This window comes from Cyprinus carpio, chromosome B7 (assembly GCF_018340385.1).
Source record: "Cyprinus carpio isolate SPL01 chromosome B7, ASM1834038v1, whole genome shotgun sequence".
Lineage (NCBI taxonomy): Eukaryota > Metazoa > Chordata > Actinopteri > Cypriniformes > Cyprinidae > Cyprinus > Cyprinus carpio.
The window spans coordinates 39,082,864-39,102,421 of record NC_056603.1 but is presented as its reverse complement, the minus strand read 5'-3'; the positions used below and the strand labels follow the sequence as shown (position 1 = coordinate 39,102,421).

Below are 19,558 nucleotides of genomic sequence, written 5' to 3'. Positions count from 1 at the left end.
GGTTGACTGTCAATCTTCTGCTTTATTTCCAGGTAAATATTAATATTTGACATTCAACAATGCTATTGACAATAAACTACATTAAAAAAGCATAGATCAACCAAGATTTCATCAGGCATTAATTTTTAAGTCTAGCCTTTTCATAAAGCTTATTACATTAAAACTTTTTTCCCCCCTATAATAATGTTTGCACGCCTCTTCTGTTGTGATGGATTTAATAATGACTCGGGAGAAGTTGCACTATTTAAGAAAAAAAGGCCTAATCTGCTGTTAATTGTCTCCTGGAGCAAAGACACAGCAGAATCAATTATACGGTGACTGCACAAAGGCAAGTAAAAAAGGAAAGACAAGTCACTGGAGGAATGGAGTTAAGAAACTTTCCAAACTTTTAAACATGGCTCATCAAGCTTAAATCGCTGAAATAAATTCAATAGGTAACAGGCTAGATGCCTTTAAGGGTTGCCTTGTTATCTGGAAAATAAGTCACACCTGAATATAAGCCGCACGTGTTTCAAAATTGCAGGAAAAAAAAAAAACAGTTGTCACATCCATGAATGAGTCACATTTTATTTTTCCTTTTAGAACAGGGCAAGTACAAGAAAACTCTCTTGTAGTCCCAAACCTGTATGTCTGTTTCTTTCTTGAAACACAAAATGAAGAAAGACTGCTGCTCTCTTCCAAACAGTGAAAGTGAATGCTGCTTCGGGTTTCTAGTGAGATTTTTAAAATAATGATAGTGAATATGGACTACTATTGTGATGCTTTTTGTCCATTTTGGAGGTTGACAGCCGAAAGCCATAATGTCAATGTGAATAATCTACTACAAAACATCGCCTTTCATGAAGAAAGAAATTTGTGACTAAATTATGACAAAACTATTTTTTGCCTGAACTATTCATCCAAGGAAAGTGGCTCTAAGAGACTGAATGTTTTTCTTTTTTAATTTTTCAGTGAACTTTCTTAGTTTAAACAGTTAAAGAGCCAAACACATTGAACAATGGTCTGCACCCAATCAATTAAATTTCTATGTATGCTTTGGCAACATGGCCAGAGTTTAAATCAGGCAGGATCGTACCTGCTGTGCTCTTGATTTGGAATAATGGAGATGCTAATTTCTCTCCAGAGTAAAATACACTCTTAAATCCTTTTTACAGAGCTTAAAGGTGAAGCATGTATTTCTAACTATAACAGAATCAAATGCCTTAGTTATCTGCGTATTAAACTGCAGTTTAGTTAATGCTGACAAAATTACATCATGCATTAAAATATGTATGCATATTTTGTTTTGAAAAACATATGTTATACAACACTCACATAAAAAAGATGTAGAAAAAAGCTGTTTACTCAACCCAGGCTAATTGAAAAAAATGTGCCTGTGGCTACATTACTTCAAAATAACATTATGCTGCTTCTTACATGTTTCCTGGCTCTTTCAAAGTGAAATGTCTAGTGAGTGATGCTAAAAGCGGATTCAGTTTTCCTCTTTAAAATAAAAGGAGTCTCATATTTTTGCAAATTGGCCCACATTTGGTTTTTGACCACTGAAAATTAGTAGAATTTTTCGATTTACCTCTGGAGCAATATTGAAATTCCAATATCTTTGGAACCGAACCATATACAGTAGGGCCTTAAAAATTAAAATGCCAACAGGAAAGTTTGCTGAGACCCAATATCTAAAAAGGACACTAAGATATCTTAAATACTTCTTGAGTTGCGGGCATGCAAACTTTGGAGCAAAAAAAAAAAAAACGTACTTAAAGGCCTTAAAAATGCTTTTTCCCATATCTGAACTGTTCTTACTAATAGAACTACCAATCTCTGTGTAAAAATACTAATAGAACTACCAATCTCTGTGTAAAAATAACATTATGATGCTGCCATCTTTCTGAAGTCATTTGTACCCCCTTGTAATTTGGCTCTGAATCTCAGGTGAAAATTGCCATTTTGACCCCCCTTTACAAAATAGAGGATTACACAGTAAATATTCATCAATGAAATTCATCACTATACATGTTTACCTATACATGTTTTTTTTCTCAGAAAAAAAAAAAAAAAAAAAAAAAAAAAAATATAATATATATATATATATATATATATATATATATATATATATATATATATATATATATATATATATATATATAGTACAGACCAAAAGTTTGGAAACATTACTATTTTTAATGTTTTTGAAAGAACTTACTTCTGCTCATCAACCCTGCATTTATTTGATCAAAAATACAGAAAAAACATGTAATATTGTGAAACATTATTACAACTTAAAATAATAGTTTTCTATTTGAATATACTTTAAAAAAAAAAATTTATTCCTGTGATGCAAAGCTGAATTTTCAGCATCATTACTCCAGCCTTCAGTGTCCAGTCTATCACATGATCATTTAGAAATCATTCTAATATTCTGATTTATTATGAGTGTTGGAAACAGTTCTGCTGTCTAATATATTTGATGAAGAAAAGGTTAAAAACAACTGCATTCATTCAAAATAAAATAAAAATTCTAATAATATATTTTCTAATAATATATTTTCTTAACTATCACTTTTTATCAATTTAACACATCCTTGCTAAATAAAAGTATTGATTTTATTTAAAAAAAAATAAAGAAAAAAAAATCACTGACCCCAAATTACTGACCAGTAGTGTATATTGTTATTACAAAAAAATATTTATATTTTAAAAACATAGCTTCTTTTTTTTTTTGAGCTTTTTATTCATCAAAGTATCCTAAAAAAGTATCACATGTTCTGAAAAAATAGTAAGCAGCAGAACTGTTTCCAACTTTGATAATGAATCATCATATTAGAGTGATTTCTAAAGGATCATGTGATAATGATCCTAAAAATTCAGCTTTGCATCACAGAAATAAATGCTAATTTAAAGTATAATAAATTTAAAAACAATTATTTTAAATTGTAATAATATATCACAATATTACATTTTTTTCTGTATTTTTGATCAAGTAAATGCAGGCTTGATGAGCAGAAGAAACTTCTTTCAAAAACATTAGAAATAGTAATGTTTCCAAACTTTTAGTCTGTTCTGTATATATATATATATATAAGTATAAGCAAAATCAAAAAATTGAGCCGGGTGACTTTTTGACACCAAATGACCCAAAAGCATATTGAGGTCATAACACCCTATTGTGTAAGAAACCACACAAAAATAAGCCTTTACTAATTGATAATCTGCCTCTCTTATCATCATTTGTGTGAGAAAAAAAAAAGTGTTATTCACAATCCATGTTAAAAGGTGTCAGTTCAGCCACTGTTGTATCAGAAAGCCAAACATAAACAAAAAATTACTTTCCTTTGAAAATACACATATATAGGATCTGAGTACGTCATTCTACTACGCAAAAAGCTTTACATAAAAAAATTAATTTTTAATCAAATTTAAATTATTAACGCAAGACAATATGCCGACCAATAATGTTAACCTCTAACTGTGTCTTTCATTCCATTCAGTGGCACTCTTTCTGTTACAGTGGGAGTTGTCTGAATGTTACTTTTTCACTCAGTAGTGCTGGAGCTTCCCTTGCTGAAGTTTCTTTTGCATCTGACCATGACTCTCTGGCTTTCACATGAAACAGCACACATAATGAGTTTTTCCAGGCATGAGAAAGCTCATTTTTTGCTGTAGGTTTCCTGACTAGCAGAAAGAATCAGACACACACTGTAGCGTGCACACACACACACACACACACACACACACACACACACACACACACACACACACACACACACACACACACACACACACACACACACACACACACACAGACTTCTTTCTGCTTGAGGCAAAAGCTGCTCTCTGCACAGAAATCAGCTTAAGTTCTCTCACACTTGCTATCTTTAAAAAGAAGAGAAAACCTTTTAACATGCTGCCTCTTTGCATCCAGTAATCACTACTGAATGGTCAAAGTCATGGGCACTATATACACCAGTGAAATCAACACTGTGTGTGCGACAGATTTTAATTTGAAATGTGTGAGGGTACACAACTGTAGTCTGAATTTTCTCAATACCAGTCACTAATAATCCTTGTGGAACCATAGTTCAAGGATAGATGTAAATATCTATTGTCAGTTTTTGACCACACGTCTTAATCACTTCATGTTAAATGTATTATTATGCTTTTAAAGTGAGTCAACCTATGTAGCTGTTGTTATGCTATGAGACTGCATGGATGGATGCTGTAATTTAGTTAATATAAGAAAGTAGCTGAAATTGAGGCTTGTGAACCATACTTTAATAAATTAGTCTGAGTTTGTTTATTTATTTGTTTGTTTGTTTGTTCTGTCTTTTAATTTTAACAAAACTTCTGCTTATTAATAGTTAAACATGTTTGTCTTAAAAATTAATGTGGTCCAAACAACATGCAAAAACATAGTATCCAAATCATTAGACAGTTTTAAGAACATGGCACATTTTTCCTTTTCACTATAGTCTGTTAGAAATTATATTTAGGTAATATATTCATATTGGCCCAAACAATGAACAAAAACTAAAACAAGCAACAGGATATCACAAAGCCATAACCTAACTACATCAGTTTTAGACATATTATTATGAAGATTAGCATGTGTTAGTATGTGCAGCTCACCCCCAAACTGCCCTAAGATGCTTTCTTCCTCTTAAACTGTCTTTCTATCAAAAATGTGGAAGCGTGTCCAGTCACCAGAGGCAGTTGTCACAGTGGGTGTCTGTCAAAACGGAGGGGTGCAAGGGATATGCAGAGTCTCATTACTAATCCATCTAAACTGGCCTTCTACAGCCTGACATTTGGGAAATCAGAAGGAAGCATTTAAACAAGATTGTCAACTACTCACAGTCTGTATTAACATAAGATGAACAGAACTGAACTAATGGGTTGTTTGGATCATCTTCATCATTTGTCATGCACTTTTGGTATGATAGAACCTGATGTTTTGAAGGCAAATTAAATGGATCTATTCCACCCACAGATGCAATGTGAAAGCTCTTTCTAAAACTACTGGAATGTGGGGTTATTCCAGTGATTGTCAGAACCACCCTGACTTTTTGATTACACCCCGTGTGTGCGGTATATCTGGCCCTGATGCTTTAGCCAACTGATGAAGACGGACTGTCAGTTGGCATAAAGCTGCCATTGTCTACCTGTAACAGAGGAGCTCACAGCTTTTTCAATTATTGTGGCATTAAACACAACCATCCACAAAGCCATGAGTTACAGTGCACTTTCCAGCAAGTCTCTTCTTTTTTTGGTATTTACTGTATATTTGCCAATGATTGAAACTGTTTGCCAGAAGTGCTGAAGTTGTCATTGTTGCCTCAGGTTTGACATTTGTATTTGCCGAAGATCTGGCATAGAAATGTTTTCCAGTCATAGCAAACACTTACATTTGCCAAATTTGCCAAAAATCTACAATAGATGACAGGCTCTAAACTTTTTATTAGCTGTGGCAAATTCAATTTTCCTTCCTTCCTTACAGAAATGTATCTTTTTTTTTTTACATGTTTATAAGCAGAGGCCCAAAATAGTTATTTTTCATCCTTTGTTCCCCATAGTTGAATAAAACCAGCCTATTTAATATTAGAACTTTTGATTTCAATAATGTATTGAAATTAAGATAAATGTTTTAAAAGTATTTTAAATTAACTAAATTAACAAATGTAATCTTATTCTAAAGTTTTACTGAATTTTTAATTCTCATTTTTTGTTTTGCCAAAGTAGACAAATGTACAATGGCTGAGAGAGTTCAAAGCACTGCAACTTCAGAAAACACATGCAAATAGAAAAAAAGCACAAGCAAATTAAGAGCGTCTTCATCAGTTTGACAGTATGTGCTGCAAATGCTCACAACCCAAACAAATATATATAAAAAGGACTGAGGAAAACTGGAAAACAAACGGAGGGGAGACACGAAATTCAAACTGTTTCGTGGTCGGGTCTTCTGTCACGCTATGCTGCCGGAAGGAACACGGAGTGGAGAGTAATCAAGAGAGCTTTTATTAATCCAACACAGGGGTAAATCCAACATGGAACACAGGAGGAAGACACACATATATAACTGCATGGTAGACCCGACAAAACTAAACTGAAAGACTATGGTATTTAAAGGCAGGCTAATTGTGAAAAACAGGTGAATGGAATGACTGATCAACAGAAACACACCTAGGAACTAATCAAGGAGGGACAGAAACTGGGTCACACAGAACATGGGGAATGGAACACATGCAGGGAAAACAACATTATGAGTCCAGGGGTGTGACATATATTTAATTTAATTATATTTGGCATATTGATTACATTTGTATAACGCAGTTGTACAAATAGCCCACCATGGTTAAACTATGGTTAGTGTAGTAAATCCATGGTTTAACTTGTAAACATTTTTTATACAAGAAATGTATTCATAAATTAATTTTATTAGTAAATCCCTAGGCTGTCCTATGGTTATTTTTTGTAAGGGTAGTAATAAAAGTAAAAATAAAATAACTTCTGTCAGCTTATTTAGGCTATGATCATATATACACACACGCTTACATTAATATACGTGTGTAATGATCTCTGTCGATGAACACGCACACAAATGATGAAGGCTGACAGTCTTTAATAAATATGCAAAAGGTAAATCCAGAAAGGGAAGGCGGGTGACACATACACAGAGATAACTCAAGACCTGACAAACTCAGACTGCACAGACATCAATTTAAATAGACCGACCAAACAGAGATCATTAACAAGACACAGCTGAACAATGACAAAATCAATAACCATGACCACTATTGAAAAGTGTAGTGTAGTAGTTGTAATAATATGTTTGCGGTCATAATGACAGTAACGCACACAAAATGGTATCTGTTCCGTGCTCTGGCACGGTTAGCGCTCACACTGCATGTGCACTGCGCCCAAACCCAACCAAACCGTGCCCTGCCCACCTCTTCTAACTGGGCCAGGGCCGGCTAAATGAACCACGCCTGAGTGCGGCACGGAACGCTCACACAAGTCAGGCGCACCAGGCTTTGGGGGTCAAACACACTCGGGCATGGTTCAGAACACCTAGTGGGAGTACATCCTAACAGTTCAAATGATGACAGATGAAGACGGAGTATTTCTGAGCAAAAGTCTATTAAATCTCCCGAGTACTGCCTTAGCTCACCCTCAGCGTTGGTGTAGCTCTGTAACTCCTTGACAATGGCTCGTTGGTCATGGCATGCTATGGTCTCCATCTGCTGTGGGCTCTAGCTGATGCTGCACGTAGTGGGGAAATGGCTGGCTGGGCATCCACATGACACCAGCACCCACTCAACATAGTCTGCCAAACTCCCTCAAGGACCCTCCCCGGACAACTGTGCACCTGTGGTGGTTTTCGTCCGGCGTGCAAAAACATGCTCAAGCATTTGTCCGGGAAGGTGGTCAGATGGGCTTGACCGAGGAATTCCTCCAGGCATTCCTCAAGGGAGTGGTTCCCCTGCTCCAGGCAAAGCAGGTTAATGGTGGCAAAATGATCCATGAGAAAACAAAACACGCTGTTCAAAAAATGAAAACACAAACACAGCACTTTCACCTTTTCAGTTGGGTCTTCTGTAAAGATCTGTGTTGATGAACGCACACACACACAAAGATGAAGGCTGAGCGTCTTTAATAAATCTGCACAGGTAAATCCAGAAAAGGAAAGGGCAGTGACAAATAAACATCAGAGTTAACTCAAGACCTGACAAACTCAAACTGCACAAATTTACATAGATCGACCAAACAAGGATAATTAACAAGACACAGGTGAACATGATGAAATCAAATCAATAACCATGACAACGGGAAAAGGAAGCAAACAGAAAGTCCAAACTAACCGAACTGTAACTATATATATATAGGAATCAAAAAGGAAAATAAATATTAGGAAACAAAAATCTCACCTTTCAGAGCAAACATTGTTAAATATTTACCAGCCATGTTCGTCACTTTGCAGTTCACTTAAATATTTCCGAGGTGGTCTGTGCCTATTTGCAGTGTGTTCTTTATTTCATTGTGTTATGTGCATTTGCAGTGCGTGTGTTTTCAATTTGATGAAGATCTTTTCTTTACTGGCAGGTATTTTTCATTTGCAGCTCGTTGAGATCTCTCGGCCACCATACAAGTGTCAGACAAGAGCATGCTTTAGATAGAATATGACACATGATATTTAAATAAAAATAAATAAAATGATCACTTGTAACCAAAAACTACTATATAATATATATATATATATATATATATATATATATATATATATATATATATATATATATATATATATATATATATATATATATATATATATATATATATATATATATATATAATTTGAGATACTTTAAAAGTTTAGTTTCTAAAAAGTTTAGTTTCTAAAAGTCCACAAAATAGTTTGTTTTGTTTTCATCCATAGTGTTGGCACATAACCAGCAAATTGAATGATTTTACAGGTTTGAGATTTGAAATTGAAATTTACAGAATATATTTCCACATATTAACTGGCGGGTTTTTTTATTAACATTTTTTGCAAAGAGCTTAAAGCTAAGCCACTAGCTTCACAATACTGAAAATATGCACCAAACTGTGAATCTTCTGTCATTGTCTTTTTAGCTGTGGTTCAGTGTATGAGAAACAGACTTGACTAGACTAATGTGCAGCAGGCAAATCCTGCAAGGTTGCAGTCAGCGGGTTGACTGAGTGAGTCTGGTGTCAGCTGTGAGCCTGATGTCTTCTGACAGAGTACAGGAGTGGGCTGAGCATCCGCTTCGGAACAGACGGAAGAATTACACAAGGTGACTCCTCCCATTCAGAACGGGGCAGATGCTTGGTGCATTACGCAAGGCTGACTGGAGTGGTCAAGATGAGGAGTGATTCATGCCAGCCACTACAGAATGCAGCTCTTATGCTCAGTGACATGTGTCAGTACAAGTAGCAGACTTCAGAAACAAACCTCAGCTACATGTAACGTGGGCGCTGGTGTCAATGTTCCTGAGCTTCTCAGAGAGATAACAGCAGTGAGAAACAAGGAAATGTAGATATCGACAGGCATACTCCACAACACACGCTGCAGACTCTTCTACAGCCCTCTAATGTGGTGATACATGAGGTGAAGGTCATGTTATGAGTTCACAAAGAAAGTGTGACATTATTAATGAGGGAGTTGGGAATGATTAATTGCACACAGACTGCTGGTTACGTAAAGGCGGACGGAGTCTTGTCAGCCTGTTCTCTTACTGTAAGCCTGCATCCTTTGTTTTTCCACCTTAAAGCATTGTAGCTTTTCATGCTCTTTTGAATATGTATGCTGTCGTGAATTTGCATAAAAACATAACTACATTTCCTGTGTCATTTACTTTCAATTATTATATCTGTACAAAAGCAGTTCATTATGCTGCTTGATATTGCAAACTGGTATTTGATATCATATTACATTAATTACTTTTCATAATAATAAGCATAGTAGTTTGTAGTGCAAATAGTTTTAGTGTTTACTGCACTTTCTTCTTCTAGTTATTTTATAGTAGCTAATGAATCAGAAGATTTGCACATTTAAAGAGGCACCAAATGGAGTGCAAATTAAAAGTTCTTTCAGCCAGTGGAATTGGCAACATTTTGGACTCGAAACAATTGGTGGATCATATTGTTGGAAATACCTTTTGACCATCTCGCATGGCCACTTTTGTTGCTGTCTCTTTTTTTGTCTTGTTTTGTTTTCATTGGTTTTCCATCTTCTTTTTTGACTAGTTTTAAAAAGCTACTTGCTGGGGAGAGTCTAACCAAAAGTTGTTAAAGGGGACTTGGGATAACCATTTTCCACAAGTTGTTATGATTCTTTAGGGTCTTCAGTAAATGGCTGCAACATATACTTTGGTTAAAATTCCTCAATGGTCGTGTAAAACATGACATCATACTGCTCAGGAAATTAAAATGGCTTGATAAGACTTAAAAAAAAATGACTGAATGGATTTTCATCTTTGCAGGGTGGTTGTCCACACACTGCTAAGACACATTTATATGCAAACACCATGTAAAAGTTAATTTGGTATCCGATGTCCCCTTTAAAAAAAGCAAATGTGAGATAAAAACACATTTGCTTAAGCAATCATTTTAGCTTGCTTTGCAATATGTTAATGTCAAACTTTACCGAAAACATTTATGAATCTTTTACTGGCTTCGCAACCCAGGCTCAATGTAAAAAAGTATGTTTGGCAACATTTCAGCAAAATTATATTACTTTGCTTCTTTATGTTGCAATTTGTGATGCTAAAAGTATGTTTGACTTTCTCTGAAACAGATGGACAGATGTGGGAAAATTTTCTTACACTGGTAGTTGTACAGTATGTACTGTGAGTGGTGAGTAAGAGAATTTTTGGGGAGTGGTGCTAAAAGTTTTGGGCATTATCATGCTTAAATGTAAGTACCACCCACACCAAACCTAACCAACATTTTCTGAAACATCCATGCAGCTGTAGCTTGCTTCTACAAGCCTTTTATTAACCATTGTGATTTGTGTTCCACAGGACTCATGCCTAAGTACTCCATATTGAAAGTGCCGAGCTGTACCAGGTGAGTTAAAGGGTTACTCCATCCCAAAATGAAATTTTGTCATTAATCACTTACCCCCATGTCATTCCAAACACGTAAAAGCTTCGTTCGTCTTCGGAACACAATTTAAGATATTTTGGATGAAAACCGGGAGGCTTGAGACTGTCCCATAGACTGCCAAGTAAATAACAGTGTCAAGGTCCAGAAAAGTATGAAAGTCATCGTCAGAATACTCCATCTGCCATCAGTGATTCGACCGTAAAGTTATGAAGCGACGACAATACTTTTTGTACACGAAGAAAACAAAAATAACGACTTTATTCAACAATTCCTCTCCTCTGTGTCTCTCCAAATCAGCGTAGTACCATTTTGGCAAATCTGAGCAGTACGCAGATGGCATATGCTCTTCTGTGTCAGCCGTGCGGCGCAGATGCAGTTTTCTTTCAAACCAAAGCGTAAATACACGTAAAAAACGTATGATACAGAAACGTAGGCTGATACAGAAGAGCGTAAGCTGCCTGAGTACTGCTCAGATTTGCCAAAATGGCGCTACGGTGATGCTGGGAGACACAGAGGAGAGGAATTGTTGAATAAAGTCGTTATTTTTGTTTTCTTCGTGTACAAAAAGTATTCTCATCGCTTCATAATGTTACGGTTGAATCACTAATGGCAGATGGAGTATTCTGACCATGTCTTTCATACTTTTATGGACCTTGACACTGTTATTTACTTGCCAGTCTATGGGACAGTCACAAGCCTCCCGGTTTTCATCCAAAATATCTTAAATTGGGTTCCGAAGACGAACAAAGCTTTTACAGGTTTGGAATGACATGGGGGTACGTGATTAATGACAAAATTAATGGTTTATCCCTTTAACAAGCAAGTTTATCATGTAAAGACAGCCATACATACAGTATGGAGCTTATCATGTAATGCAAATGTCAAAATTTATTATTTTACAATATGGTTAAAAGTGTTTTGAGGTCATCGCATAGCATTGTGCAAGAAACCACATGAAAATAAGTCTTTATTAATCAGTAATCTGACCCAGATTACCATACACAACCATAATTAGTTTAAAAAGGTATAAAAGTTTTTGCTTTTTTTACTGCCTCTAGTGTTCATTTCAGGTGAAAACGAAAAATCCCATTTTACAGTGAGCCTCTCTTGCAATTCCAGACACATACAGGCAGCACTCTTAAATGTTCAGACGTGCGTGAGGCTGCAAAGTTTGGTCTGCACACTCGCGGTCCATGTGGACCCTTTTTGCACAGTGTGTGGAAGATGTAGCGGCAAATAGGCAACTGAAGCATACTTCACCTTTACACAGCAGACTCTTAGCAGAGATGCAGCAAGGATATGGTTAAAATGTCTTTGACCCAAGTAATCAGAGTGCAATATTCAAGCTTGGTATCAGTGCTTAAGAGTCTTGGTTGCAGTCAGAAAGTCAGTCTGAAGTATTAGTAGTCTAGGGAATAACTGCAATCACACTCTTGCTATACCACCACTTTGTCCTTGAGCAAAGCTTGCTTACCCCAAGGTGCCTCTCCTTGCAGTTGTATTTTGAAGGAAAGTTTAAAATTATAGTGGTTTATAATGCAGGGTCATGTTTATGATTCCATTTTCAAAGAAGCTGGTCATCAAAAACGTTCTTACGCAGAATGAGCACATAAGTCGGAAATATGGGACCCAGACACACTTGGAGGTGGGGAGAGTTTGCTAAGGAGGGTGTCAGAGCCAGAAAAGATAACTCACATGGAATCCATTACAGGTGAAAAACTACAGAGCAATATAGATTAGTTCAGCTTGAGTTGCTCTAAACCTCAGTACAAATATAATCGGCAGGAAGCAGGGAACATCTCGTGTTTCCTCTGGAGAAACATTGCCAATCGATTAGCTTCTGAGGACATATCTGACTCCCTTCAGAGAGATCCTTCATCTTTAAGAGGAATAAACCAGCAGTGCGTTCAGTATCAACAAGGATGAATAGGGAAAGTGTGGGCTGCTCTCATAAGTATTACAGTGCTGCATTGTCACAGAGATGACTGTGATAATTAACCAACTTTGAATTAGTGCTTCCCCAGAGCAACATTATTCATTACAATATAATGACTGCTTAACAAAGCTCATTTGCACATTACCATCTAACAGCACTGTTAGGTGTGTGACAAAGTGTGAGCAGTGGCTTTGGAAACACCTGCTAGCTGGTTAACTGACTTGAGCGTGTACCACTGTTTCATTATCACCCTGTCAAATTTTTGTTGAAAGGTTATGATTTCTAGCTTGTTATGCATAAATTACAGAGCATGGAGAGAATTGTGTATGCTGCATACATGCCTAGCACATGAGAGAGAACTTGACTGGATTGTGGTAACAGGACCCAATTGTGAATTTAAATTATGGCTATTTATTGTTATGTCAAACTAAATGTGCCTACCTGCTTAACTGGGAGCTCAAACAATTAAGTCAGAAGAGTTTTTGCATTCCAAACCCGTTTTGTTTCAGCTATTCATCTGACTGCTCATGATAACACACCTAAGGGAATAAAAGCCTAAAGCAATAACAATTTATTTCAAAACATTTAGAAGGACACTTCTATTTCCTGCCTTGCTTTGTTCTTGGAAAACTGGCAGGTTGTGCTGGATTCGTATTTTGCTGCCGTTCCCATAGAGTGGATTTGACAAATGGCTTCATTATGCTCCTGCTGTTTTGGAAGGGTATGATAGCACAGTACAAATCAGCTTGTTTGTCCTTATAACAGACCTGAAAACCTGGGTCATAGAGAACACTGTCAGGTGAACTGAGATGCTTGGTTTCACTAGCTGACAGACTGACACAGTAGCTCTGTTCTTATACCTGAGCTGCCTACCTAGACAGTATTTTAAGGTCTTCTAGCTCCAAATGTAAGGTTGTTGCAACCTTATGTTGCTTTCCTCATTTGGTTGAAATGTAAGGCAGCATCACATCTATCCTTTTCTAGAATGCAGAACTGGATATGGGCTAATGTTTACTATAAAGTGAAAGTGGTGACATTTGTCAAGTATGGTAACCCATACTCGAAATTGGTGCTCTGCATTTAACCCATCCAAGTGCACACACACAGAAGTGAGAAGTGAACACACCGTGAACACACACCCGGAGCAGTGGGCAGCTATATCCAGCTGCCCGGGGAGCAACTGGGGGTTCAGTGCCTTGCTCAAGGGGACTTCAGCCATGGGTATTGAGGGTGGAAGAGAGCGCTGTTCATTCACTCCCTCCCACCTACAACTCCTGCCAGCACCGAGACTCGAACCTGCGACCTTCTGGTTACAAGTCCAAATCTCTAACCATTAGGCCACAGCTGCCCCCTGATAGGCCTGTATAAATACAGGCCTATTTTATTTCATTCAGCGTAGAATAGTATGAATAAAATTAATCAAATTACAAGTGCATTTCTTTACCCAATAATTGTCTATTAGAGTATCATGGCATTAACTTAGCAACATGCTAACGTAGTGGAATCATTTGTGAGTCTTTTTTTTTTCAGGCTTTGCAACCAGGCTCATTGGAAAAACATACATCTGACGACATTTCTGCAAAATGATATTACGTTGTTTCTTGCATGTTTTGCTGCACAGATGAGTCTGAATGTTGTAACATTTTATTACACTGGTTGTTGTATGTATCACAATAGTTTGGAAATGAAAGGTTAATGCTCTATTGCATTTGGAAAAAACTTACCACCAACATTAAACTCTACCATAAACCTAACGGATAATGTTGAGGTGAAATAAAAAGGCATTTGCTGATGCAGCCGGGCCCTTTTAGTTAGCTTCTACAAGTTTTTGTGTCATGACTCATGTTTCATGAGACTGAGCTATCGAGCAAGTTTACTATGTCAGAAAAGCCATGCATTTGGAACTGGTTATGTGATGCAAACATAAAGTATTAGTTTACAAATCATACTATAAATAGTGTTTTGAGGCCGTAACATACAGTAGTATTGTTCGAGGGGTTGTGCTAAAATAAGTCATGATTAATCAATAATCTATCTCGTAATCATATCAGGAATGCTATCGGTATGGCCTATGTAGAGCATTCTAGGTTTCATTTTGATCAGAGTGCTGCCTATATAGGAACAATTAAGAAAGCTTGTAAGTTTTTGGAACTAAGCTATTGTGTCTCTTTCTGCTGTACATGCTTTACAGTCATTTGTATTATTTCCATGTATGAAAAAAAAAGTCTTCATGGTCTACCTCAGTCTTGCCAAGAAATTGAGGTAAACAGGTGGTTATGTCTGAAGTAATTGGACAAAAATTCAAATACTGAATCTATGTGTTAGACCTTGCTGTGTAAATGCAGAATAACATACCTGCTGCTGTCTGTTATGTCAATAATATTAATAGATTTCTTTGTTCTTTATCACTGTTTACTTGAATAATTACTTAAAAATCCGGCAGCAGTGTTTACATAATAAGCAACAGCTTGAAGACTACATGCTATTGTTAAAACATAATTCATTTTTAAAATGTAGCTAATGTTCATATTAATATTGAAGTGTTCAAAGAATAAAATTCATGACAACCCCATTTACCATGAGAAATAGATAAGGAACTAAAATCCCTCACTACTTGTAGATAATGCGCTTTGATATTTGGTTTGGTAAATGTTTGCACTGTGGTCCAGCTCTTCTAAAGTCAATATTATTAATTTAACTGTGAGGTCGGTACACAAATCACTTTTATCATAAGAACACCCATGAATAAAGATGAGGAAAATCACTCACTGGGACGCCCTCTGTTCTGGATTCCCTTGTGGGATGTGATGTCAGGTGGGGCCACTGTAGACTACTTGAATGAACGCAGAGCACAGCTACTATTGATTATAATGCCATTTAAAAGTCTGATGGCATATCAGATGAGAGTTGTGCTTTATTTACTGTGTTCGAGCTGCAGAATAAGCCTCCCTACGTTCCTCCGCTCTCTATACACAGACTGCTCATAATTAATCATAGACCTCTGGGTGACTGGACTGAAAGTGACCTTTACGCTTTAGCTTCACAGGGACAAAATGTTACTTTTGCATATTAGGTTTGGCAAGTCAGTCAACCTCAATGAAAATTTTGTTAATGGGCCTCATTCACAAGTTGTGTGCTTATGTGTGCAGGGACTCAATCAAAATTTAATTCTATAAAGATGCACAGTAGACATTGTTGGCCATTCAATTCTATTCACAAATATGCAAACATGACAGAGTGGAAGTGCATGCAACATGCAAATCAGGGAACACCTTCTCCAGGTTATGCTAATGCATATTATTTTTGTTGATCTGAAATACTGTAAGTACGACTTATTGTATGGTTACTGAAGTCACTTACTTATTAAATAATTATAATAATATTATAGTCATTCAGTGTATTACAATATTATATAATATAAAATAAAAACATATTTTACATCTAAAAAATGAAGGAAAAAAATCATAAATCATTTAATGTTTTTTTTTCTGTTTAAAGGCTTTTGATTTTTGTTAAATGGGGATGGTTCTGAATTTTATACAATATTTAAAATACATTTTAAATAAAAGCAAACCTATTTATGATATTACAAATACATTAAGCACAAATACATAAATGAACAAGAAAAATCTGAGTAAAAGAAATCTGAACATTAAATGTTCATTTTTTTCTGTTTAAAAGGATTAAATTTTTGCTTAGTTCATTCTAAATTTTATTCAGAATTTGAAATTTTACATTAATGCAAATATTTGGCAATAATTAGTGGACAAGATTGATTTGGGTAATAAAATGTCTGAAATATTGCTGCTGACATAAGCTTGCATAATTAGACTATTTCAAAGGCATAGCACATAAAAACGTATTTTAATTTATGAAGATTACGTACCAATGGAGCTCAAAAAATCAATCAAGATGAAGGGATGTGCACAGGAGAGAGCCAATCACTGAGCGTGTGTGTGTGTGTATATATATATATATATATATATATATATATATATATATATATATATATATATATATCATATATATATATATATATATATATATATATATATTCGCAATACGCTGCAGTGCCCAGCAATGATTTAAATGGTCCCAGATCCCCCACCCAATTTATTTAGCCCACTAAATGCTGTTCAGCCAAACCACTTTTCTGCTGACTGAATGTTAAACATAGTGAGTCAGTGCGCAGGTAACAACCTCGTACAGAAAAAGAGCTCTTAATTTCGATGGGTTCTGTCTTCATACCTTCTTATTGTATTTTTTCCTTATATGTTTGTTTATTTACATGCACCTGCTTCCATCCAGACGTGATGTCTGGCATCTACTTATTTTTTTGTCACTTTAGGAAGGAAAAAATTACATATTAAAGAGATACTTCACCCCAAAATGATTTTTTTTTTCATTAATCACGTATGCCCATGTCGTTCCAAACCCGTAAAAGCTCTGTTCATCTTCGGAACACAATTTAAGATATTTTGGATGAAAACCGTGAGGCCTGTGACTGTCCCATAGACAGCCAAATAAATAACAGTGTCAAGGTCCCTAAAAGGTATGAAAGTCATCGCCAGAATACTCCATCTGCCATTAGACGTGCAACCTGGGTTATATGAAGCGACGGGAACACTTTTTGTAAGAGAAGAAAACAAAAATAACGACTTTATTCAACAATTCCTTTGTCAACAAAGCAGCTGTTTTCTTTCAAATCAAAGCTAAATACACGTAGAAACAGTGCATCTAACCCAGATTGTTTCATATAACCCAGATTGCACGTCTGATGGCAGATGGAGTATTCTGACGATGACTTTCATACCTTTTCTGGACCTTGACACTGTTATTTACTTGGCAGTCTATGGGACAGTCACAGGCCTCCCGGTTTTCATCCAAAATATCTTAAATTGTGTTCTGAAGACGAACGGATCTTTTACGGGTTTGGAACGACATGGGGGTAAGTGATTAATGACAAAATTCTCATTTTGGGGTGGAGTATCCCTTTAAGTATGTAATATATTATTATTTGGTAAGATGAAGTATGATAAATTGTACTTTTTCACAAGGATACTTTTAGTTGTAGTTTTCTTTTATTTTAGCATTATTTGAACGTATGCCTGTGTTGAATACTTTGAATTAGGTCTTTCAAAGTTGTCTTTATTTATCGTAAGTAAACTAAATTTAAATATTGACCATTGATTAGCAAAATATTTTTATATTTTATATTAGGATAGGAACCATTTTGGCTTGTGTCTAAAAAAAATGCATTAAGTATGGTATATTCTATTATGTATGGTAGGTCTCTATCTATCTATCTCATGGTTAAAAAGGCTCCATATAATGATTTTAATTGTCTCTCTAAGGAATCGCATCGATTAATTAGATATCCAGTCATATGGTCAGTCAGATCACTGAATGCTAATTGCCCATTGCACTGAAAAGACGTCTGGCAATGACCCTCTTCAAGCCTGACATTCTGGAAGCACATCTTACCTGTAAGTCAATTAAGATTTATTTTAAACAAAACTAATCCTGCGTGTGTGAATATTCAAATCATCTTGAGCAATTAAGTAAAGTGGTGTCGGAGGTTGGATTTCGAGTTACAGTATATGTGAAGCATTTAGCGAAAGGGAACAGTAAAGCATAGACGAATAACAGAGTATTTGGAAAAGCTGAGGACATTTCAGTCAGAATGTATTTGCTTTATCACCAGAGATCAGGGACAGGTTTATTTTGGTTCAGCAAGCTAATAGGAATGAATTATTCAAGTCAGCTAACCTTTGTACCAACTCTAATTTATTTTATTCAGGCTGCAGGTTTTCTCAATTATATTTGCATTCTAAGGATTTCTTTCTATCCCTTTTTAGTATGCTTCACTAATAGATTTGTCTGAGCACTGAATTTAAATCACAACTGCCGAACATCTGCTGGTATATGTGTGTTTTGTGCGCTTGTGCATACATATGCATGAATGTACAAGCGTGATTATGTTATCTGAATCCTCAGTTAGCAATGTTAGCTTGCAGTTTTGATACCTTACATCCTAATTTGATGAAATCCAGCATGAATTCACTTCAGGTGCATGACGGCCCATTACTGCACAGATAGATGGCCCATTGCACCCAGGGTATGCTGTCAGTCAGACTGTCCATCAGTCAGATGTCAGAAAGGCACAATCCTGGTTTGAAATGTATTAGTCCCTCCTCGCTCTCTCTGGACTCGCTGGATTCAGCATGGCTCAGTGCACAAAAACATCCTGCAGGTACATACTCACAAGAGATTTGTTTATTTCTATACGGAGAGCTCTCTTGCCTCAATATTTTTTCCTCTTGCATTAGCCTGCTCTTGTATGTTCTCTGGATTTCTCACAGAAAGATTTGACAGGCTTCAGGAAACTGTTGCTTAGGATATCAAACTGTGCTGCAAGTGTGCTGTGTGTCATTACACAGAGGATGAAATTAAAGAGGATTTTTTTTTATAATAAAGCTAATTAGTTTTCTACATCAGTACCTAAGTGATATATAACTTTTCTAAAAAGAAATATATTTCTGTAGTATATTGTGGTAAAAACTGTGTGAAATGTTGAATCTTTTACAGCAGCTTTGTAGTTCTTGGTTGTTTCATTTAACCCTTTAAAGCCTACTGTATAATGCTTAATACTTTTATTAATAATTTTAAGCCCTTTACATTATCAGCATGATCAAAACATAATACAAAATGCCTCACTACACGCCTTCTGATGTTTTATTGATAGTTTAGACTTTTTTTAGGAAGTGAAAAGCCTTTTATACATCTTTGGTACACGTAAGAATAACTTTTAAATTGTAAGTAATACTTCAAGATGAACACTTACTGGACTAAAGCAGCTTAAGATTACCATTAGGCTTTGAGGAATGTTTATTTGTTCATCTCTCAGTCATCATTGTATTGTGTTGCATTAAATATATTGCTTCCCATAATAAAAACTACAGAGCTTTGATCATAAAACTATTAGCATTTTAATATCATCTT

The 19,558-nt window shown here is 35.8% G+C and overlaps 1 long non-coding RNA gene across 1 annotated transcript; it reads right to left on the bottom strand.

The window, feature by feature from the left end:
• Positions 1-6,596: 6,596 nt before the first annotated feature.
• Positions 6,597-7,941, bottom strand: LOC122138037. Its single transcript, XR_006155274.1, has 2 exons — positions 7,571-7,941; positions 6,597-7,474 (listed from the first exon to the last, which is right to left on the bottom strand). It is a non-coding gene; the product is annotated as an uncharacterized LOC122138037 (long non-coding RNA).
• Positions 7,942-19,558: the final 11,617 nt, after the last annotated feature.